At 32.2% G+C, this 24,002-nt stretch overlaps 4 long non-coding RNA genes across 4 annotated transcripts; 3 read left to right on the top strand and 1 right to left on the bottom strand.

The window, feature by feature from the left end:
• Positions 1 to 1,880: 1,880 nt before the first annotated feature.
• Positions 1,881 to 7,189, top strand: LOC133202219 (uncharacterized). The gene is made up of 4 exons (XR_009723219.1): positions 1,881 to 2,058; positions 2,184 to 2,294; positions 4,081 to 4,175; positions 7,082 to 7,189. It is a non-coding gene; the product is annotated as an uncharacterized LOC133202219 (long non-coding RNA).
• Positions 7,190 to 7,643: 454 nt separating this feature from the next.
• On the top strand, positions 7,644 to 9,119 carry LOC133202220 (uncharacterized). Its single transcript, XR_009723220.1, has 2 exons — positions 7,644 to 7,772; positions 7,933 to 9,119. It is a non-coding gene; the product is annotated as an uncharacterized LOC133202220 (long non-coding RNA).
• Positions 7,899 to 10,027, bottom strand: LOC133202221 (uncharacterized). Its single transcript, XR_009723221.1, has 3 exons — positions 9,939 to 10,027; positions 9,133 to 9,279; positions 7,899 to 8,439 (listed from the first exon to the last, which is right to left on the bottom strand). It is a non-coding gene; the product is annotated as an uncharacterized LOC133202221 (long non-coding RNA).
• Positions 10,028 to 16,933: 6,906 nt separating this feature from the next.
• LOC133202222 (uncharacterized) lies at positions 16,934 to 17,889 on the top strand. The gene is made up of 2 exons (XR_009723222.1): positions 16,934 to 17,152; positions 17,303 to 17,889. It is a non-coding gene; the product is annotated as an uncharacterized LOC133202222 (long non-coding RNA).
• Positions 17,890 to 24,002: the final 6,113 nt, after the last annotated feature.

Raw genomic sequence — 24,002 nt, 5'->3', positions numbered from 1 at the left:
AGTGTATCTCTCGCATGTGTTCATGTATACATTTTGACAGACTGTTGAGCCCATAGGTAGCAGCCCAATGAGTGAACATGCGAATGTTATAAGCTTTAAAGAACATTAATTCAAGGAACTTAAATAAAATTATTACCGTAAATATACATGTAAATAAATTAAAAACTATAATATTCAATGAATATTTATACCAAATGATACTGAACAAAGCTGAGGTTTCGATTGTGACTTGTCTATTACAGCCGGTCTAAAAAAAAATAGCAATTGTGTCATGCAGGAAAGTTTTCTTTTTCAGAGCAATGGCTGTGTTTGCAATCTGAAAATTAAGAAAATTTCTTTAAAAAGTTTTAAGTCAGAGCATTTATTTGAAAGACTGAAATGAGAGTTAACATTTATTTCATCCACACAACCAGTCGGGCAAGTTATTGAACATTTAACATGACGGACCATGCATTTACTAGACTGGGTCAGTCGGACGTGCCTTAGTGTCAAACCCTGCATATCTTTCAGAAATATATTTGAAATCCATTTAGTCAAGAGCCACATTTTTAAACGTGATTTACATATGTAAATGCCCATTTTTGTCATGAGCTACATGTATGTAGTTTAGTGGTTAGCATGTTAGTCTCTTAGAAAAAAAACTGATATTCAGGATTTAATTTCATTGCTTGGGTTTCAGCCCCTAGAATACCACTTTTTTTTTTATCATAGAATGATTTTTGCTTAAAGAATTTTCCACAGAAAAGTTTTGTTTGTAATATAATGTTATACCTTTCAATAAGAAGAACTTTACTCTAAATACTAAACTCAGTATTTGAATATGACTTTTATACATTTGAAGCTATAGGCTTTTTGCATGCCTTGTTCACCCATCTCCTTATGCACATTATGAAACATGTAAAACTAATTATTACATATTACTGTTACTTGGTAGACTTTTAGTGTAATTAAAATTAGGTCTTTCATTTTACTCCATTTATTGATATATGTTACTAATGAGAGACAGATAAATATACAGGAAAAGCTAAATGAATCTTATTTGTGTAGCTTGTTGAATGTTTTCATTTATAATATTCTTTTAAGTGACTTGCTTGGATACATGTTTTCATTTTGAAAAAATCCTTATTTGTCTAGATGCATGTATTCTGTTGTGAGTACTTATATAGTCCTAACTATAAAGATTCCAACCTTTTGATATGTAAATTATAGAACAAGATGAGATTAAAGTTTGGCACTTTAAACTGGAAAGCTTGATAGGAAACCAAAGGCAAGGACAAAAGAAAAGGATAACCCAAAATTTCAGAAAGTGTTTGTTAAGTTGTGAATATTATGAGGCGCCGTTTTGGTATTTACTGCCAAAAAGTGATATCACCTATTCGAATAGGTGATATCACCTATTCGAATAGGTGATATCACCTATTCGAATAAGTGATATCACCTATTCAAATTGAATAGGTGATATCACCTATTCGAATAGGTGATATCACCTATTCGAATAGGTGATATCACTTATTCGAATAGGTGATATCACTTATTCGAATAGGTGATATCACCTATTCGAAATGAATAGGTGATATCACCTATTCAAATAGGTGATATCACCTATTCGTGCTGAATAGGTGATATCACCTATTCGAATAAGTGATATCACCTATTCGAATAAGTGATATCACCTATTCAATTTGAATAGGTGATATCACCAATTCGAATAGGTGATATCACCTATTTGCATTTCTTACAACAATAAATAATGAATGCTCCCTTCCTCAAGATTATCTACATTTTCATTGGAACCAAGCAAATTCGGGCTGCATTAGGGTCTGTAAGTCTCGTCACGTGACTCGCGAGATTTTTCGATAATATTAACTTCCGGGTACCTCACACATGGAGATGCAAGATGTGTATTGCGTTATGCATGTTTATGGTTTACACAAAGCGTATAAGGAAAGTTAAGCAGTTGTACAAAGCCGAAGGGTTCTCCGACTTACGATGGATAAATTGAGGGTCGTAAAAGCTTGGGTGCGAGCAAGTAGGAGGAGAATTTCAATCGAAGTACAGGTAAACAAGTCAGAGAATGTCACCTGTTTCTTGGGTATTCTTGGGTGAAATAGAAGTCTTATATTATACATTTGTATCTGATTAGAATAGTTTTGTTATCATCATTACAACTAATTTATTAACAGATTTTTCTTGAAATCGAGGATAATGATGTTATTACCAGCTGATTAAGGAGGAGTAGTGTAAGTGTCAGATGGGTACGAACGTCATCTTGTGACAGCATCACCTTTGTTTGGGTAAATAATTTGTTCAGAATACGCTTCATTTATCAACAGAAATTAAGCTGTTGCATGTCAGTGGGTCTAGTTTTATAAGTATTCAATGTTTGAAAGCACTTATCAGGTCCAGTACAATCTTTTGATTTAGCTATATAGCTTTATTAAGCTATTCAGAATAGATAGAACGTTCTATCGTTAAAATGATATTGTCCTACGGACCCGGTTTAACGATAGAATTTGTTCTGTGTATTCGCAATGTAGCAAAATAAACACGGGCGATATAACTTGAATTCTCTGCATTTTGTATGAAGAATCCAGAGAGTTCCGAATGTCAACATGGTGTTAAATTTGAAGCGAGGAAAAAACGTTGAGAAAATGAGTTGAATTTTCGTATATATATGGATTAATTTGTAGGTTAAAAGGCATATACAATCTCAAAAATGTTTGTTATGATTAATTTGGTAGTTATTTTCAATGCAACTCCTTTTGTATTCTTCAAAATCATTTCGGAGTGGATCCACTCCGATTTGCTACGTTGCAAGTATATGGGACATATTCTAACTGTGGTGAGGGCTTGTCCCGAGACACAGTTAGATTATTCTAACTATATTCAGAATAGCTTAATTTAGCTATTTTATATCAGTTTTTCTTAAATGTGTACTTTTCTCAGCATGCACAAAAAGTCGCACCTTGGTGCAGTGATGATACTCAACCTTGAACTCATCTGAAATTGATGCATTATAAAACTCACTCATTAAAATCTCCTTGCATTCATGTAATAATTTTTAGGCCCAAATACTGTACAGCAGTCCTCAAAATACTGGAATTTGGGTGAAAATACTGTACATTGTTCATAAAAAAACTGTAAAAAATATCAACCAAAAATCAATGTAAGAGGTTCATTTTTAGCTCTTCTGAGCCAAAGGCCCAAAGAGCTAATGCTATGGCCATTTGTGCGGTGTGCGTAAACTTTTTAGAATATGGGCCATAACTCAAGAACCCTTTGGCCAATTATTGTCAAATTTGTCACAGGGTATCCTTGGGCCAAGGGCTTCCGTTTATACTAAAACTAGGGTTGTGACCCTTAAACAAGGGGAGATAATTAGGAAAATAGAAACAAAAGAGACTTTGTACTCAAAGTTCTAAAAGTTTTTAGGCTACATGCGCAATTGATACAGTTACTTCTTCAATGAAATTATAAAGGAGGCCAATTATGGTCAAGAAGATAATTGATTGGTAATAATTCAGTACAATGAGAAGCAATCATACTTATCCATGCCTCAATGCACACAAGGTAGTGGACAGTTACTCAAATAATAGAAATTTATCTTTTGCTTAAAAGTATTCAAAAGTTGCAAAGTTGGAGATATCTTTGATTTTGCTTGTTGTTTCGATAGCCCATAGCACATATATGAATGGTCAAATACATGCGACTTTTTGTCTATTTCTTACCAAAATAATTTTTGTGAAAAACTGCATATAAATAGCTAAATTAAGCTATTTTGAATAGCTTAATAAAGCTATATAGCTATTTCAAGCTATATAGCTAAATTAAGAGATTGTACTGGACCTGCTTATTTCCCAACGATAAGACTTTCTTTATATATTCTGCAAATTCTCTCTGCATTTATCATTGAACAAAATTCATATGACTGCAATTATATGACCATACTCTTCAGTTTAGAGAGCATGTTAAAGAGGATATTTTGGTTAAAGTTTTGGTCTGTTAAGGTTTCAGTCTGTTTCAGTGTTTGAAATATTCTTTCATCTTACACAATTGTATACATTAAAATTTATTTTATAGCTAAAGTACAAGAGAACTGCAGCATGTAAGACTACATGTACATCGACTTTGAATAATCTACCTGGTATATCCTCAAAAAGGCAACTCAAATACAGGTATGAAATTGATGTCACAAAATAAGTTTTTGGACTTACATTTACTCTTATAATTCATATACATATAAAGCATATAAAAAATAGAAAAGAATTAAAGGTTCATCAGGTGACAGCTCAATCATGTATGGAATATTATTAGGCCAAATAAAAAAATATGTGTGGTTCCCGTTACCCGACCGTCGCTATTTTAGATCCCCAACCCTTAACTTTTTTCTGGCAATTTTCATATTTATTTTCCGGAATTTTCCGTGATTTCCGTCATCCACTTCGGTATTAGTTTTAGTTCCAGCAATGGCGACCTCCATGCAAAAATCGTTTCAACACGTAGTTCAAGTGTTTGATGGTGTTAAATCTAAAGCAAGCTAGCATGGCGCAGCAGTATACCTTTTTCCAGCGCCATGTTTTTTGTTTGTTTGTTTTTTGGTTGCCAAAATTAAATAAATATGCCCAAGAGTGGCGAGATTCAATTAGTTGCTCTGTTTACAGCTGGTTTATAACAAGTGCATGCTGATTAGTCCCTTTATTATTAATGCACGCAAAGGTGTGAAGTCAGGATAGGAAATCACTTCTCGCTTGAAAGCACACAGACAGCTGGCCAGGTAACGTTTTTTGGAGTTAGAGGGAAGATAACATGAGAAAACATTTATTTGATTGCATTGATTATGCAAGAATTAGCCCAATGTGTAAGATAGATTAACTTGTAAATTATTAAATAATTTATATCAGGATCGTTTCTTTTAAACCGAAAGTAGAAAAAAAAAACAGTTCATGAGGAAACGTGAAAAAGAAGACTGCTGATTTCACCTGAATAAAGTCAACTTGCAAAACACCAATATATATGAGAAATGAGCTTGGAAGTATGAAGTTTTCAATGAGGCAAAAAGGTTTCATGAAAGGATTTAAAATTTTAATAATATTAAATATTTGTAATTCTGACGAATTTGAATCATTCTATGTCATCTTGCTTAGGTGATTTATTTTGTTTTAAACATTACTGTACAAAGTATAGGTGTCACATTCTTTTCCTCTGACAGCTCTTAAAAGTTTATCGTTCAAAATTTATTATTAAGTAAAATAAGAACTATTCTGGATAAAAGTAATTAATTTCATTTATAAACACTGATTTTAAACAAAAGGATGTTCACCTTGGACTTTATTTTTTACAAAAAGAAAAGATTGTGTTTTCATTATTTTTATGCCCCTGGATCGAAAGATCCCGAGGGTATATTGTTTTTGTCCTGTCTGTCTGTTTGTCTGTTTATCTGTTTGTCTGTTTATCTGTTTGTCTATCTGTCTGTTGTCAATTTTAACCTTGCCCATAACTTTTGATTGGTTGGAGCTATGACTTTCATATTTCACATGTGTATTTTTTGTGACAAGACCTTTCTTTGGGTACCATCATATTTGACCTTTTGACCTTGACGTTGGAGTTTGACCCACTTTTGCAAAATTTTATGAGACTTTAACCTTGACCATAACTTCTGAACAGTTGGTGCTTGGGGTTTCGAACTTCACATGTGTATTCTTTGTGACAAGGCCTTTCTTTGAATACCAACAACTATGACCTTTTGACCTTGACCTTAGAGTTTGACCTACTTTTGAAAAACTTTAACCTTGGCCATAACTTTTGAATGGTTGGAGCTAGGGCTTTCATACTTCACATATGTAATCCTTGTAACAAGACCTTTCTTTGGATACCAACAACTTTGATCTTGACCGTGATGTTTTACTTACTTTTAAAAAACTTTAACCTTTGCCATAACTTTTGAACAGTTGCAGCTAGGGCTTTCAAATTTAACATTTTTTATCTTTTGGCCTGGATTTTGACTTGCATTTGAGAAACTTTAACCTTCGCCATAAGATGCCATATGGGGGCATCAGTGTTTCACAAACACATCTTGTTGATTTAAAAATATTTGTTTCATATTCATAACTAGGGTGCCCCCTACCAATGTTGACTAGTATATTTCACGCCACATCGAAATGCCACTTATTTTCTCCTTCACTCTGTTCATCCACAAATAAAACATTTCTTTTCTGAACCATAGTTGGAAAAGACTGAATTCAAAATAAACAAAACATTTATTAGTTATGATTTATATACTCAGCTCTTCACAAAATATTTCTGTTTTTTCGCATTCTATAATATTCAATTTTAGATTTTATATACCTGTATAAAGTTTAAGACTTCCGCAGCAGATTCCGATGGAGAAATCATGATCTATATTTAAGATTTAATGTATAATGCTTAAGATATCCATTAATTTTACTTATAATATACAATTCTGAAATTAATATCATCCTTTAAAAACAAGGACAGCACTTATCATCTTCGTAAAAACTTAACATTCTAAAAAAAGAAAATATAATATCCAAATAACAGTTAAATAATTCAATTTGCTCATGCTGATTTTCTTCAAACATTGTATTTTCTGGATGAGTATGAACTCGAATGAATAGAATCAGCAAACAACTGTTTAAATACCCATGACATTTTATTCACACATTAATGCACATATCTAATCCATATGCTTAAGAGAAAACATATCTAACACTCTACACATAAAATAGTTCACTTATGCTAACGAAAAGAAATAGGTATTATTTGGAAAAATTTAGAAAATCATTTTGTTAAAAAAAAAAAAAAAAAAAAAAAAATCCCTACCCACCTTCCCTATTTTTTTTGGAGGTGTAACCAGAACCACACATATTTTTTGTTTGGCCTTAACGCTGGGTTTCCAAATGTCAAAATTAAGGGTATTCAATATATTCCATACAAGTTGTCAATCATTTATAAGTGATTTGTACAGAGGTTCATTTGCATATAAATGTTGTTAACATTGTTTTACTGTCTTTATTAACTTGTAATACTAAATTTTATAAATTGACAAAATCATTCTTTTTAGAAAGTGCATATAATTTGGAAAAGAGACCATCAATCCACTGGGGGGTATCGCATGAAAGCAATGATTATAGAATATTGTAAGGTTGGAGGATCGAGTTATAGTACAACAGGCAGGCAGGTAATGGTACTTTGTTCTGGAAATTTTTCGCCCCAGTTAAGTTTTATTTTTCTCATTCTGCCCTCCTTACAAGTAGGTGAATTTAAAACGGGACAAATTCGAAGAAGGCAGCATATATCTTTTAAACACAAATGTGTCTGATCAAATTTTAAAAGGGCAAAATTGTTTTCAAGGGTGAAAGAGTGAATATTTTAAAAATTAGAATGGGGTGAAAATATCCAATAATACAGGTTATATGTATTAAAACAGTACATATGCATTTCTCTTTTCTTTAAAATGAAAATAATTTGTTCTGTAAAAGGACAAATTTTGTTCTGATTTGTATCAAATAAATAAATATGTGCCAGATTTATTATTTTGCAGGCACCTAAGATACCATCAGTTGTGCGTCAAGCTGTGCAAAAATTCTATGTCATGTTACAGAATCTTTCTTAATTAAATACAGGTATATGTCTGCTCATCTGGCAATCTTAGGACATCACTGGATGGTTTTGTTTAAAAAGATTACAGAGTTAACACACACTTCCAGCATGAAGACCAGCCAGTTGCCTCACCTGTCCTGACATTGTTAAAGGTAAATGGCCCTTTCAGAAAAGGATCTGACAATGCAAAGGCTTGCTAATCAATTAAAGATTTCTATTTACTAATAGGTAATTAATTTGAATTTCTGTAGCTTAAGAATTTAATGATGTGAATTAAAAGAAATATTTTAATCAAAATTATTTTTATTTCAGTACTTTGTGACAGTGAAAAGACATGGCTTTAAATTACTGCATCAGAGATCAATCCAGGTTATAAATCTGAGGAAAACAATAAAGCATCACTTCGAGCTACTTATATCACTGCCTTAATAAGTTGTCTGCATGTGTAACTAACAAAGGACAGTGACCAGTTGTACCTATGATATCAGAGGGCATCCTGAAAAACACTCATCACTAAGAATAGAAAACTTCAAATGACTTTTGTATCAATCCTTTTGAATTTCATCTGGCTTGGAATTTCAGTAGCCTTTAGCATCCTTCAAGCATTTCATGAAGTACATGTACCAATTTGCAGGTATAAAATGTTTGAAACAGATTGCTTGTCCCAAATAAAAAAAAATAAATTCTCTGCCAATTAATAGTGTCATAAGCAGTTGATTGATATCACAGTTCCACTGGCATAGTATTTGTAGTTGAATGGTGCCATTTTTAAGAAAACTTTTCACAAAAACCTGGAAAACATCAGATGGAAAGGAGCATCTACAAGAAAAAGAGTGAACACTTTCTTGAATATTAACAATGATATGTCATGTCCATTTACATCCTTTATATAAACTAATTAACCAAATCATAGAGAATTATGTACAAATTTGTCCTTTTGTGTATTCATAGTGTATTAAATTGATTTTACTAATTTATAAATATTTATGTTTTTCACAGTCATTAACATTTACAAATAGAAGTACATATAACATGAAAATATTACATGTTTAGTAGGATAACGTGAAATTGTTATACCACAAAAACCATCGCTGACCTCGCCTCGGTCAGCAATGGTTTTTAAGGGGTAAGAATTTCACATCACCCAAAATAAACAGGTAATATTTTTCTTGTTATAGAATGCATTTTAAAGAAAACAACAAGGTGAAACGAACGTGCAAACATTCTGCACAGTTAACATTTTTTATTACTATATATACTGTTACCCGTAGTCATGCATTTTCAACCATTGGGATGTAATGTCTGGCATGCAGTATGGTAATAGTACTTGTTAACAAATGTTTTTTAAACCAATCAAATTTGACTATTTAACATGAAAGTGTATAACAAATTTACCTAGCATAATGGTGTTGTAAGTAACCATGGAATGTGAGCTTGTGTGAACTTGATCCTGAATTATTAAGTTTTGAATATTGTAATAAAGAATTGTGCAGCCTAAACTTTAACTTGTACCTGATTTAAATGGAGTTCCGTCATTAACAAGTTGGAAGTTGTTACACTCTCCATGAGTATAATAACTGGGGGATCTGCTTCATTTGCAGATACATGGATAACACATTCACTCAAAGCGCTGTCCCTTTTTCAGTACCTTGTGCAGCCCTGTAATATGTTATGACAAATGGAGAAAAATGCCTATTTCAAGAAAAAAAAAAGTCTGTCTCATAATTGTAGAAGTATTGGAAAAGGGGGGAGGGGGGTGGTCATGAAACTTGGCAGTTAATATAGTTTGTATGTGTAAATGAAAAAAATGCCTTCTTCTTTGTAGAATAAAAAATAATTATTTTTTGAGTGTATGTGACCATTTTTATTTCTGAATAGACAGGGTAGCCTACAGAATGACCAATTTTGAGCTGACCATTTTTATTTATTGTAGTAATTAAATTAAAAAAAAATGTGTTTTCTACAAAGATCATATGTTATCGGCGTGGTATTCAACTTTGTATTCCCATGGTCGATGCATTTGGGTACATCTATTTTTTTATTTGCTTTCAACAGTTCAATGACATCGCATTCAATATCCCAATCTCATGTATACCTGTCCAATACTCCAAATTATACCATATTGTAAGCTAAATCAATGCTTTAAATTTATGAAACCAATCTGTAGATAAGCGTACCTTTTGAATACAGACGATTTTAGAATAAAAACGATTTAATTTTCCCTTTATGCTTAAGTATGTTGGCTAATCTTGGCCCCCTCGGAATAGCTTGTGTTTACGTTATGTAATGAAAAAATAAAGCAATTAAACGCTATTTACCTGCATCTATCAATCCATTTTCTCCTCTTCTTTGCAACAATCGGGAATCAAAACAAACTACAAGTTTAATAATTCCACTGCGATGCTTACAACTTTTAAAGTAATCCATTGTCTCCAAGAACGCTTCAGGTACCCGGGAGTTATAAAACGAAAGTGAAAGTCAACGAGACTTACAGACCCTTTGAATTTTCCTATAGTATACATGATAGATAAGTGTAATAAATATAATTTGTGAGCAAAAACAAACTACAAATTCTACTGGGCTGCTTAAAACTAAATGCGAAGCTGTAATCCATTGTCTGCAAGAATGGTAAGTTATAAAACGAAAGTGAAAGTAAATGAGAATTAAAGGCTATAGTCTTGGGAGCAGTTGTTATTTCATAAATAATTTGAATGGGTGATATCACCTATTCGAATAAGTGATATCACCTATTCAAAATGATTAAGTGATATCACCTATTCGAATAAGTGATATCACCTATTCGAATAGGTGATATCACCTATTTGATTTGAATAGGTGATATCACCTATTCGAATAAGTGATATCACCTATTCAAAAGGAATAAGTGATATCACCTATTCGAATAAGTGATATCACCTATTCGAATAAGTGATATCACCTATTCGAATAGGTGATATCACCTATTCGAATAGGTGATATCACTCATTCAAATTGAATAGGTGATATCACCTATTCGAATAGGTGATATCACTTATTCGAATAGGTGATATCACCTATTCGAATAGGTGATATCACCTATTCAGAAGCTGAATAGGTGATATCACTTATTCGAATAGGTGATATCACCAATTGAATAGGTGATATCACCTATTTGAATAGGTGATATCACTTTTGGCAGTAAATACCAAAATGGCGCCTCATAGAATATACTTTTCGCTGTGTATTCTTTTTAGTGCCTTTGTCGGAAAGCAATGTCCGCTAATTCAAGTACAACGCTAAATGTCTTGCACAAATACACATAAAGAAGAACATTAACAAATGCTCTAAATCAAATCTCCGCTAACTTGCTCAGTAATCAACTTCTGCCAAATATCGTACACGCTAAATATTATACATTTACAGTAATTCAAAAGGCTAACAAGTTCTAAAGGATAATCATTTAATACAAATCAAATACACAAAATGTTAACTAGCTGTTTTAGGAATTTTAATTTTAAAATTTATTCTTGTCCTTTTGCTTTTAAAGAAGTGTTGTTGTGTCTTAATTAAGATTGGAAACTTGATCACTGATATATTTTTATTTCATTTTTATGTAAAAGCTTTAATGGTTCTATTATATAATTATGTATTTCAGTTCCATTTGTAAGATGTGTGGACAAAAGAAAAACAGCCATAGAGTGCCAATGTGGAGTGGAATAAGTCAGTATGACTTAAACATGGTCAATTGAAGTGTTTGAATGCCCCTCCAGAAAGCAGAACAATCTTTGAATTTGCAGGAAAGAGTATAAAATTTGCTGTTAAAATATCATAACAGCTAGACAAAGATTAAATAACAACTACATGTACATCTAAAGAATTCTTTTGTCATAATAGTGATTCATGTGCTAGTACATGTGACAAGTGCTATAACGACCTAACCCGTATGAAATTTAGAGGCGTATTACGCCTGGACTTTTTGTAAATCCTGGCGTACAAGAGACGTATTCTTAAAAATATGGTTCATTTTCAGGCGTACACGTATTTTTGCCAGAAATACGTCTCCTTTTCTCCTGGCGTAAATTCTTAATCCAGGCGTATTTTTTTCTTAGTCTCTTTCGCATAGGGAAATAAAAACTTAGAAAATTTCAAAAGGCGTATTTTTGGAAATCCTGGTGGATTTTCTGACTTAGTCCTTATTATTAAGAGAGCTAGATAAAAATTTTACTTAGACAACTTCATTCTCCTTTATGTAACTATTGAGTTGCTTTTGTGATACATGTATTAAAATTAACCCCCAAAAAAGTATTTACTCCACATGTAAACATTGATTACATTACAATATTGCCTTTGTTGTATTCATTGTATTTATTAAAGCAATTAATTTTAGTAAATTATACTATTTAATCTTAGATTACTGTGCCATCCCTGATTCCCAAATTTAAAAAAATGTTTAATATTATTTCTCTTAACTAAGATGATTTTATTTCTAACAAACTTAGTATATTCTTTCATTAATGTTTTAGTGGCTTAATATAAAATAGCATTTAATTAAATGAATATTTAAGTCCTTAGTTTTAACAAAGCACTATAGCTGATGCTAAAAATAATTTTTCAATCAGTAATTGCATGATCAATGTCTCTATAATAAAACAAAATATAGATGGTATATTCAGATAATATTACATTACCATCTACTTTCTCTTCCCTTAGAGTCTAACCAGTTGGGATTAGGCTAATTACTTACAGATGTGTTGAGCATGTTTAGGAACGACTTATCTGTAATGTTGTAAACCTTTCTAAGAACGGCTTATCAATTTATATCCGGTTTCTCTAGGCAGTTCTATTATCCACCCTAATCTTTAAAATAAAAGTATAATTCATATAGAGAAAACATCTTGTGTAAACATAAATGAATTTTTGTTGTTGTATTCTTTAACAATACAGAATTCTTTTTTCATCAAATTTACATAATGTACTGATTAGATCTCTCGGAAATGATAAAACCGTTTAGGTAACAAGGGGGTTATAAACAACAGCAATATTTACATCCAAGTATTTGCGCCAATTTTAAACCACCAGGAAGGTCATGCCAGGAACAAAGAGATTGGAGAAAGCGGCAACGAAGCACAGATGGTGAAGAAGAGGTGATTATTTTGAAATGCATTGCATAACATTAGATTTTTTTTACCTAAAAAAATAAGACAGATGCATTTGCTTGATTTGCAGAGCCAGATGTTCATGATTGAAATGGGTCAGTATGACATTGAGTATGTTCTTATGTTTTTCTTTCTCCAGATCATAATCCATAGGATAAATCTGAGTTGGGCGATCAATTGAATGATGAAATAGTCCATAAATACTTGAATTTGAGTGAAGAAAAGATCTTGCGAGAGTCAAATGACCAGAATTTGCACATTTTCCATAGATGCATGCCAATGAACTGCAGCTGTTGAGTGTAGCATCAGGAATGAAGTGTTTTTTCAATGCCAGGAGTTATAAAACATGAAAAACATCTTTTTCTGAATATTTCTATGAAAATGTGATTGGAGAATATAATAAGAAATGTGAATGACAAAACTGCTTGTGAATTGCATCTTTTGTGCCAAATAAGGAGTACAGAGAATGGCAGGATTAATCGGCATGATTCTCAATAAAGTGATTTCACTGTGATTATTGGAATGTTGCAACTGCTGACTAAACTAATATGTCAATCTTGTAGGTTAAAATACTGTGAAACAGGAAAAGTTAATGTAAATCTAACATGTGATGTGACTGTGATTTGAAACAGTAAATGTTCGATTCTGATTTTTAATCATTTCTCAGTATGATTAAGTATTAATAAAATAAAAATTGTGTATGATTGTAAGCTTAATTTATCTGATCTTTTTTGTATGTGTTTATATGCACTTAGACTCCTAGTAATCTATGTACTAAAGTACTTTGTACTTTTATATTTATGTTGGTTGTAGTCCCCATAGCTGTGATAATATTTCATTTGAAATGAATATTTAAGGCAGGCGTATTTTTTATACAGGCGTATTTATTTTACGGGTGTATTTATTTTACGGGCGTATTTTTTTTTTACGGGTATGCTTGAAATCTAGGTGTAATTCTATTGTTAAAATTTCCAGGCGTATTTTGAATTTCCAGGCGTACTCATTTACATATTTCGGCTAAAAATACGGTAGGATTACGCCTCTTGTACGCCCGTATTTCACTTTATACGCCTGCTTTTATGTATTCATTTTAATGGAGAATCCACCAGGATTTTAAGATTATAATACGCCTGGATATTTTTTGAAAATACGTGACTAAAATTTCGTACGGGAATATAAGTGTGTTTTAGGAGCATGTTGACTCTATTGTAAATGTATTGACTCCTTTTATCACCTCATTTATATATAAGATTATATGAATGGTAGTGTAGTGACTTGAAATGTGTGTTAGTAGTATAGCTCGTTATGTGTGGTAATTTTGTTATTAGTTTTACATGTATGATAGTACATATAGTATGGTGACTCATGTGTTGGGAATTAATGTATAATTTTATGTGTGTTACTGGTATAACTCATAATGTGTGTAAATATTGTTTTTTGTAATATATATTAGTAGTGTAGTGACTCGACATGTGTGTAAGTAGTGTAGTGACTCGACATGTGTGTTATGAGTGTAGCTTATGATGTGTGGTTATTTTGTGTACGTATGTAGTATGGTGACTCGTGTGTTAGGAATGTATAATTTTATGTATGTTACTGATATGCCTCATCGTGTGATTTAAAATGGTTATTTGTAATGTATATATTAGTAGTAAAGTGACTCGACATGTGTGTTAGTAGTGTAGTGACTCGACATGTGTGTTAGTAGTGTAGCTTATTATGTGTGGTAATTTTGTTATTTGTTATGTGAGTTGTACATGTAGTATGGTGACTCATGTGTTGGGAATGTATAATTTTATGTGTGTTACTTGTATAACTCATTGTGTGTGTTTTAATATAGTTATATGTAGTGTATATATTAGTATTGTAGTGACTCCACAAGTATGTTAGTGTGTAGTGACATGACATGTGTGTTAGTAGTGTAGTGACTCGACATGTGTGTTTGAAGTGTAGCTTATTATATGTGGTATTTTTGTTATTTGTTATGGTTGTTGTATATGTAGTATGGCAACTCATGTGTTGGGAAAGTATATTTTAATTTGATGTGTGTTACTGGTATAGCTCATTGTGTGTTTTAATAATTTTTTTTGTAATGTATATTTCATTAGTGTAGTGACTCGACATGTGTGTTAGTAGTGTAGTGACTCGACATGTGTGTTAGTAGTGTAGTGACTCGACATGTGTGTTAGTAGTGTAGCTTATTATGTGTGGTAATTTTGTTATTTGTTATGTGTGTTGTACATGTAGTATGGTGACTCATGTGTTGGGAATGTATTATTATATTCTTGCTCCAAAAGATACTGTTTTACCCTTGTCTGTCTAGCTGTGTGTGTGTCTGTCTGACTGTCCATAACAAATTTTTGGTCACAGTTTTCTCAGCAACTACTCATTGCAGATGCTTGAAATTTTAGCATACTCTTTGTTTAGGCTTGGTGGGAATCATTTTCATACAAATCTGATGTCAACTTCCTGTTTATCCATGTGTCTGTCCATACCACACATAACACATTTTCGTCGCAGTTTTCTAAGCACTACTTATTGCTTGAAATTTTAGCACACTCATTGCTGAGGCATGTCATATGGTGGGATTCATTTTTGTATGAATTTGATGCCAACTTCCTTTTTATCTGTGCGTCTGTCCGTACCATACATAACGAATTTTTTTTCGCAGTTTTTTCAGCAATTACTCAGAGCAGATGCTTGAAATTTTAGCACATTCTTTATTTTGGCATGCCATATCGTGGGATTTATTTTTGTACAAGTCTGATGTCGACTTCCTGTTTATCTGTGTGTCTGTCTATACCATATATAACAAATATTTGTTGCAGTTTCTCATCAACTACTTATTGCAGATGCATGAAAGTTTACACACTCTTTGTTTAGGCATGCCATATGATGGGATTCATTTCTGAATTTGATGTCAACTTCCTGTTTAACTGTGCGTCTGTCTGTATAATATGGAACAAATTTTTGTCAAAGTTTTCTCAGCAACAACTCATTGCAGATGCTTGAAATTTTAGCACACTCTTTGTTGACGCATAATTGTCATATGGTGGGATTCATTTTTGTATGAATCTGATATCAACTTCCTGTTTATTCATGCATCTGTCCATAGTTGAACTTGTGAATATACACATGATAGTGTATATTCAAATCACAGCGGAGGTATTACCAGTGAGCATTCCCGTATGAAATTTAGAGGCGTATTACGCCTGGACTTTTTGCAAATCCTGGCGTACAAGAGACGTATTCTTAAAAATACGGTTCATTTTCAGGCGTACACGTATTTTTGCCAGAAATACGTCTCCTTTTCTCCTGGCGTAAATTCTTAATCCAGGCGTATTTTTTTCTTAGTCTCTTTCGCATAGGGAAATAAAAACTTAGAAAATTTCAAAAGGCGTATTTTTGGAAATCCTGGTGGATTTTCTGACTTAGTCCTTATTATTAAGAGAGCTAGATAAAAATTTTACTTAGACAACTTCATTCTCCTTTATGTAACTATTGAGTTGCTTTTGTGATACATGTATTAAAATTAACCCCCAAAAAAGTATTTACTCCACATGTAAACATTGATTACATTACAATATTGCCTTTGTTGTATTCATTGTATTTATTAAAGCAATTAATTTTAGTAAATTATACTATTTAATCTTAGATTACTGTGCCATCCCTGATTCCCAAATTAAAAAAAAATGTTTAATATTATTTCTCTTAACTAAGATGATTTTATTTCTAACAAACTTAGTATATTCTTTCATTAATGTTTTAGTGGCTTAATATAAAATAGCATTTAATTAAATGAATATTTAAGTCCTTAGTTTTAACAAAGCACTATAGCTGATGCTAAAAATAATTTTTCAATCAGTAATTGCATGATCAATGTCTCTATAATAAAACAAAATATAGATGGTATATTCAGATAATATTACATTACCATCTACTTTCTCTTCCCTTAGAGTCTAGAACCAGTTGGGATTAGGCTAATTACGTACAGATGTGTTGAGCATGTTTAGGAACGACTTATCTGTAATGTTGTAAACCTTTCTAAGAACGGCTTATCAATTTATATCCAGTTTCTCTAGAGCAGTTCTATTATCCACCCTAATCTTTAAAATAAAAGTATAATTCATATAGAGAAAACATCTTGTGTAAACATAAATGAATTTTTGTTGTTGTATTCTTTAACAATACAGAATTCTTTTTTCATCAAATTTACATAATGTACTGATTAGATCTCTCGGAAATGATAAAACCGTTTAGGTAACAAGGGGGTTATAAACAACAGCAATATTTACATCCAAGTATTTGCGCCAATTTTAAACCACCAGGAAGGTCATGCCAGGAACAAAGAGATTGGAGAAAGCGGCAACGATCGAAGCACAGATGGTGAAGAAGAGGTGATTATTTTGAAATGCATTGCATAACATTAGATTTTTTTACCTAAAAAAATAAGACAGATGCATTTGCTTGATTTGCAGAGCCAGATGTTCATGATTGAAATGGGTCAGTATGACATTGAGTATGTTCTTATGTTTTTCTTTTTCCAGATCATAATCCATAGGATAAATCAGTTGGGAGATCAATTGAATGATGAAATAGTCCATAAATACTTGAATTAAGTGAAGAAAAGATCTTGCGAGAGTCAAATGACCAGAATTGCAACATTTTCCATAGATGCATGCCAATGAACTGCAGCTGTTGAGTGTAGCATCAGAAATGAAGTGTATTTTCAATGCCAGGAGTTATAAAACATGAAAAACATCTTTTTGTGAATATTTCTATGAAAATGTGATTGGAGAATATAATAAGAAATGTGAATGACAAAACTGCTTGTGAATTGCGTCTTTTGTGCCAAATAAGGAGTACAGAGAATGGCAGGATTAATCGGCATGATTCTCAATAAAGTGATTTCACTGTGATTATTGGAATGTTGCAACTGCTGACTAAACTAATATGTCAATCTTGTAGGTTAAAATACTGTGAAACAGGAAAAGTTAATGTAAATCTAGCATGTGATGTGACTGTGATTTGAAACAGTAAATGTTCGATTCTGATTTTTAATCATTTCTCATTCACATTTAAGCATACTGAAAAGTATTAATAAAATAAAAATTGTGTATGATTGTAAGCTTAATTTGTCTGATCTTTTTTGTATGTGTTTATATGCACTTAGACTCCTAGTAATCTATGTACTAAAGTACTTTGTACTTTTATATTTATGTTGGTTGTAGTCCCCATAGCTGTGATAATATTTCATTTGAAATGAATATTTAAGGCAGGCGTATTTTTTATACGGGCGTATTTATTTTACGGGCGTATTTTTTTTTTACGGGTATGCTTGAAATCTAGGTGTAATTCTATTGTTAAAATTTCCAGGCGTATTTTGAATTTCCAGGCGTACTCATTTACATATTTCGGCTAAAAATACGGTAGGATTACGCCTCTTGTACGCCCGTATTTCACTTTATACGCCTGCTTTTATGTATTCATTTTAATGGAGAATCCACCAGGATTTTAAGATTATAATACGCCTGGATATTTTTTGAAAATACGTGACTAAAATTTCGTACGGGTTGGCTCACAGACTTCTTGTTTTATGTGTGTTACTGGTATAGCTCATCATGTGATTTAATGTTGTTATTTGTAATGTATATATTAGAAGTGTAGTGACTCGACATGTGTGTTAATAGTGTAGTGACTCGACATGTGTGTTTGTAGTGTAGCTTTTTATGTGTGGTAATTTTGTTATTTGTTATGTGTGTTGTACATGTAGTATGTTGACTCATTACGTGTGGGGAATATGTGATTTTATGTGTGTTATTGGTAAAGCTCCTCATGTGTTCTTATATTGTTATTTGTAATATACAGTGAAACTTGTCTTATTCGGATGTTGTGTACTCCAAAAACTTGACTTATACAATGTTAACTTTAAGTCACCTGCAGTAGACTCAATTGTTTTAAATGTTGTCTAATCCGGAATGTCGTTTAATCCAGCGAATTTCTCGACATGTGTGTAAGTAGTGTAGTGACTCGACATGTGTGTAAGTAGTGTAGTGACTCGACATGTGTGTTATGAGTGTAGCTTATGATGTGTGGTAATTTTGTTATTTGTTATGTGAGTTGTACATGTAGTATGGTGACTGGTGTGTCGGGATTGTATAATATTAAATGTGTTACTTGTATAACTCATTGCGCGATTTAAAACTATTATTTGTAAGGTATATATTAGAAGTGTAGTGACTCGATATGTGTGTAAGTAGTGTAGTGACTCAACATGTGTGTAAGTAGTGTAGTGACTCGGCATGTGTTTTATGAGTGTAGCTTATGATGTGTGGTAATTTTGTTATTTGTTATGTGAGTTGTACATGTAGTATGGTGACTGGTGTGTCGGGATTGTATAATTTTAAATGTGTTACTTGTATAACTCATCGTGCGATTTAAAACTGTTATTTGTAAGTTATATATTAGAAGTGTAGTGACTGGACATGTGTGTAAGTAGTGTAGTGACTCGACATGTGTGTTAGTAGTGTAGTGAATCAACATGTGTGTTAGTAGTGTAGCTTATTATGTGTGGTAATTTTGTTATTTGTTATGTGAGTCGTACATGTAGTATGGTGACTCGTGTGTTGGGAATGTATAATTTTATGTGTGTTACTTGTATTGCTCATCGTGTGATTTAAAATTGTTATTTGTAAGGTATATATCAGTAGTGTAGTGACTCAACATGTGTGTAAGTAGTGTAGTGTCTTGACATGTGTGTAAGTAGTGTAGTTACTTGACATGTGTGTTAGTTCTGTAGTGACTCGACATGTGTGTAAGTAGTGTAGCTTATTATGTGTGGTAATTTTGTTATTTGTTATGTGAGTCGTACATGTAGTATGGTGACTCGTGTGTTGGGAATGTATAATTTTATGTGTGTTACTTGTATTGCTCATCGTGTGATTTAAAATTGTTATTTGTAAGGTATATATCAGTAGTGTAGTGACTCAACATGTGTGTAAGTAGTGTAGTGTCTTGACATGTGTGTAAGTAGTGTAGTTACTTGACATGTGTGTTAGTTCTGTAGTGACTCGACATGTGTGTAAGTAGTGTAGCTTATTATGTGTGGTACTTTTGTTATTTGTTATGTGAGTTGTACATGTAGTATGGTGACTCATTTGTTGGGAATGTATAATTTTATGTGTGTTACTGGTATGGCTCATTGTAAGTTTTAATATTGTTACATGTATTTGTAATACATATTTTGTATTGTTATTTTGATTTGTTTGTTGTACATGTAGCATGGGATTCATTTTGTGTTGGGAATGTAGAATTTTACCTGCGGTAGTGTACATGTAGCTCATTTTGTGTGCTAATATTGTTATTTTTATGTGTAATAGTCATGTAGTGACTCAATATGTGTGTAAGTAGTGTAGCTCATTATGTGTTTTCATGTTGAGTTAGTTTAGAAGAGTGTTGACTTACTGTGTAAGTTAGAGTAGCCTCTTGCTATGTGTGAGCATAATATAAAAAGACACTTTTTTATGATGTGTATATAATTATTAAAACATTGCTAAATATAATATTATATCAACCTCTATTGATAAACTTGCATGTGTTTGAATTTCTAATGTAATGTAAGCTACATGAATAGATCATATTTTGACTGAATTTTGAATGAGCACAATTTGTGATGATTTTTATTTTTGAAATAAACAGAAATTTAATTTTCTTTGTATATGTTTATTTTTTCGTTAGATTGCAGAATAAAACTACATAACTTTTGCAGTATTAAATATCTAGAAATGCTTTTCATGACCAGAATGGTGGATACTTATACAGTTAAAATATACCACTGAGGGAGTTAGCAAGATTCCAGTTCCCCAAGGCCAAGACTATTTCCCGAGGCGAAGCCGAGGGAAATAGTCCTGGTCGAGAGGAACTGAAATCTTGCTAACTCCCGCAATGATATACTTTTAACTGTTTTATTATACTGATAAAAACTTAAAATTTAGAGTTAGAGGATTCAGATAGCATGATTTCATAGCAGGGATTAGCTCACTAACTAACTAACACACGGGGATTAGTCCATTCACATATCATACCAATGTAAAAGTAAAATCTAGAGGATTACGGATAACCGGGAATTAGCTTTCGAAGCAGGGATTAGCTCACTTGACTAACGCACGGGGACTAATCCATTCATTACGATTTCTAGGGAATTAGTCACATCTAACGATCTAATGTTCTATAGGGAAAAAATCAGTAGAGATATGATAAAACTATATAACATGTTATTCTGCTTGGGAGAACGAGTTAAGGGGAAGATCAAATTGGGTAAGAATTCTAGACCAATGCAAACTGATGTACAATGTATATAAAAGCATATAAATGTTTGTCGGTGGTATGCTGTAAATTTTAAATGATAAAAGCTTGACTTCAACTGTAGGAAATTCTCGAATGGGACAAAAATACACACAATCAATCAATCAGCTGTAGGAAATATCCCTACTAAAATATCATGGTAAAGTTAGATCAAAATAACGATAGTGGTTTTATAATGCACATTATTGTGAAACCTAAAAGACATCTTAAAAGAAACGGGGCGTATAAGGCGGGGACAATCACCCGCTCTGAGATAATAAATTTCTCAATCTTTAAAGTTCATGGAAAAGTTATATTTTTCTAAAATAAAGTTTTCAGGAATGGCATTTTCAACATATTTGATTCATTTATTTTATTAAATGGCATTGGTTGATGATTTGTTTTAAAGTTGTAAGTAAAGCATATTTTGGTGGAAAACTGGTTTTTTGGAGCCACACAAAATTATTTTTGAAAATGAATGGGACAAGTTCCCTTTCTACATTAACCTTTAAATGACCGAAAAGTAAATGTAAAATTAACTTAAAGTTTTAAAAAATGGAGTCTGAGCCCATTCCATTTGAAAATCGAACATTATAGAAAAAAAATACGCTTCAACAACCTCTTTTATTTTAATCACACTGAAACACATCAATGACAAGAAGACTTCGTGGCGAAAAATAAATTATTTATCAATAAATTATTCAGTAAAATGAAGGAAGCTAATGTGTAAAAGATGATATTGACAATACATTTTTTTTTTTGAAAAATGTAAATTTTCAAGAACTTTCAAAATTGAGAATCGTGTTTTTTCAGGCTGGGAGATTGTCCTCGCTCTGTACCAGGGACCTTTACAGCGAGTATAGGTTTTAAAACATATCATTTATAATGTATCCATTTAATAATTGAAAGGGGATTATGCTTTAGAGGTTATTGACTCACACAGCACAGATTCTATAATTGGTCTTCCAAATTGAACATAGATTACCCTCTCCCCCCAAATAAGGAATAGAACAGGAAGTCACAGTCACGGTCTAGCCTTGATATTAAACCGGGAAATACTACGATCTGAAGCATGCAGTATCGAAGGGGTACAGGGATGCCCCCTAGTGTTTTTTTATTCTCCCGAGAAAATAACTGTTGTTAATGTACATAGGAAATTTTAATATAAGGCGTGTTGTCATTTTTTCTTCCTTTTTGCTGCTTAAAAATCGTTTTTTAACGCGGGAGGGGGGGGGGACTCCAAAACAGTTTGACAAGCAGGAAAAAAACCTAAACCTATTGTCTAAACTCGAAAATCTTTTCTACATTCGGGCCACAAAAAAGAGAGAGAAACCCCAACCATTTGAACATGGGTAGGAAAACGAGATTATATATATATTTTTTTTCTTTTTGTCCTTGGTCTTCTTTTTGGATATCACCAATCCTTCACTTTGAAGCGGTGTTCCACGTTTTCGCATATTGATAATATCTTTCCGCAAAAAATGAGTCACAATTTCTCGAATATTTTTTTTAATTACGATTCCGCATAAAAAAGGGGGAAAATGCATTACGATTCCGCAAATATGTTATCTGGATCACTGGTACATAGATAAAATAAAAATTACACAACAGATTAAGATACAAACAGGAGTAGCTGAATAGATTGCTCCCATGCATGTAGTTGTTTTTTTCTTAAATTTCATTAGAACGCCCTTCTTGTCTCTCTGAGCTGAGTCGAGTTTTCTACCAATTGGTCGAACTGGATTTTAAAAAAAAATCACGGAAATAAGTTTACGGAGGGCTTCTGAAATAATACACACCGATCGATGCCTTAACTACATGTAGCACATGTATAATTCTTGTATGACTTTTTAAATAACTTTAAATAACTTAATAAGTCATACCAGATTATGTTCAGTTTGAGACTAAATGAAAAATTGTTACAATTTTCTTAATTCAATTGCAATGCATGTTTCTAACACCGACTATACTACTACGTATAGAACCATGTAAAAATAAAGTGGGTCAATTCTCTTCACTTTGTTGGACTTTCATTTAAATGTACATGTAATTATAAATATATTTCGTGGGGGACTTAAAGGTGGAGTAAGGGTGAGATTAAACACTTTTACCAACAAGCAGTTTTCCTTCACATGCATATATGTATATAACGTCCTTACTTATAAGGGGTCGTGTTTCCTGAAATGGGGTGTGTATCGAAATTCATAATTTTGTTTCTTTATTAACTCTGAATAAGATGGAAGGCTTCAAAGACCCCTGACCGTCCTGCAAGTTTCGATATTGAGAAAATAAAAAGCTATTTATAAAACGAGCATTAAAGTGTAAAGAATAAAACAAGAGATTACAATTAAATTTGTCCACGGCTCTCCGAAAGGTTCCGGATTTTTTTTTACTATTAAGTAGGGTCATAAGTATGTTTTAGGCGCAATCTTAAGACCTGCCTAGGTACTACTTAAATTTGTCTTAAACCGTAACATAAAATGAACTTAGCTAGGTCTTAGCTAAGTCAAACTTACGTTCAAAATATTTTATGAATCATCATAATTTTCATATTTATTTATATATATACATGTATTTTTAAAAAATGATTTAGTTGCGTTTTTAATTACACATAGATTAAAGTTGACGTCCTTACCTATCGGTTTTAGCTAGGTTAGATTAGATTTCGTATTAAAAATATTCTGTTTAAAATTAGTCTGAATATTTGAAAATAAATATTGCACGGACACAAAATAGTGGTTCACTGTAAATGCATGAATATTGTTTATCACTAGAGACTGCAATGTTTGTCGTTATTCTTTTGTTTTGACAAAGGTTCACTTGCTTTCAAATTGTCACTTTCGCAGAGATTGCACGATAACCGAACGTCTATGTACTTGAAATTGAAACTCTTAATAAAACAAT

This window comes from Saccostrea echinata, unplaced genomic scaffold (genome assembly GCF_033153115.1).
Source record: "Saccostrea echinata isolate AGI-Se365-2 ecotype Australia unplaced genomic scaffold, CSIRO_AGI_Sech_v1 ptg000046l, whole genome shotgun sequence".
Classification (NCBI taxonomy): Eukaryota; Metazoa; Mollusca; class Bivalvia; order Ostreida; family Ostreidae; genus Saccostrea; species Saccostrea echinata.
Note: the sequence above shows the minus strand (reverse complement) of the source record. Positions and strands in the feature narration are given on the sequence as shown.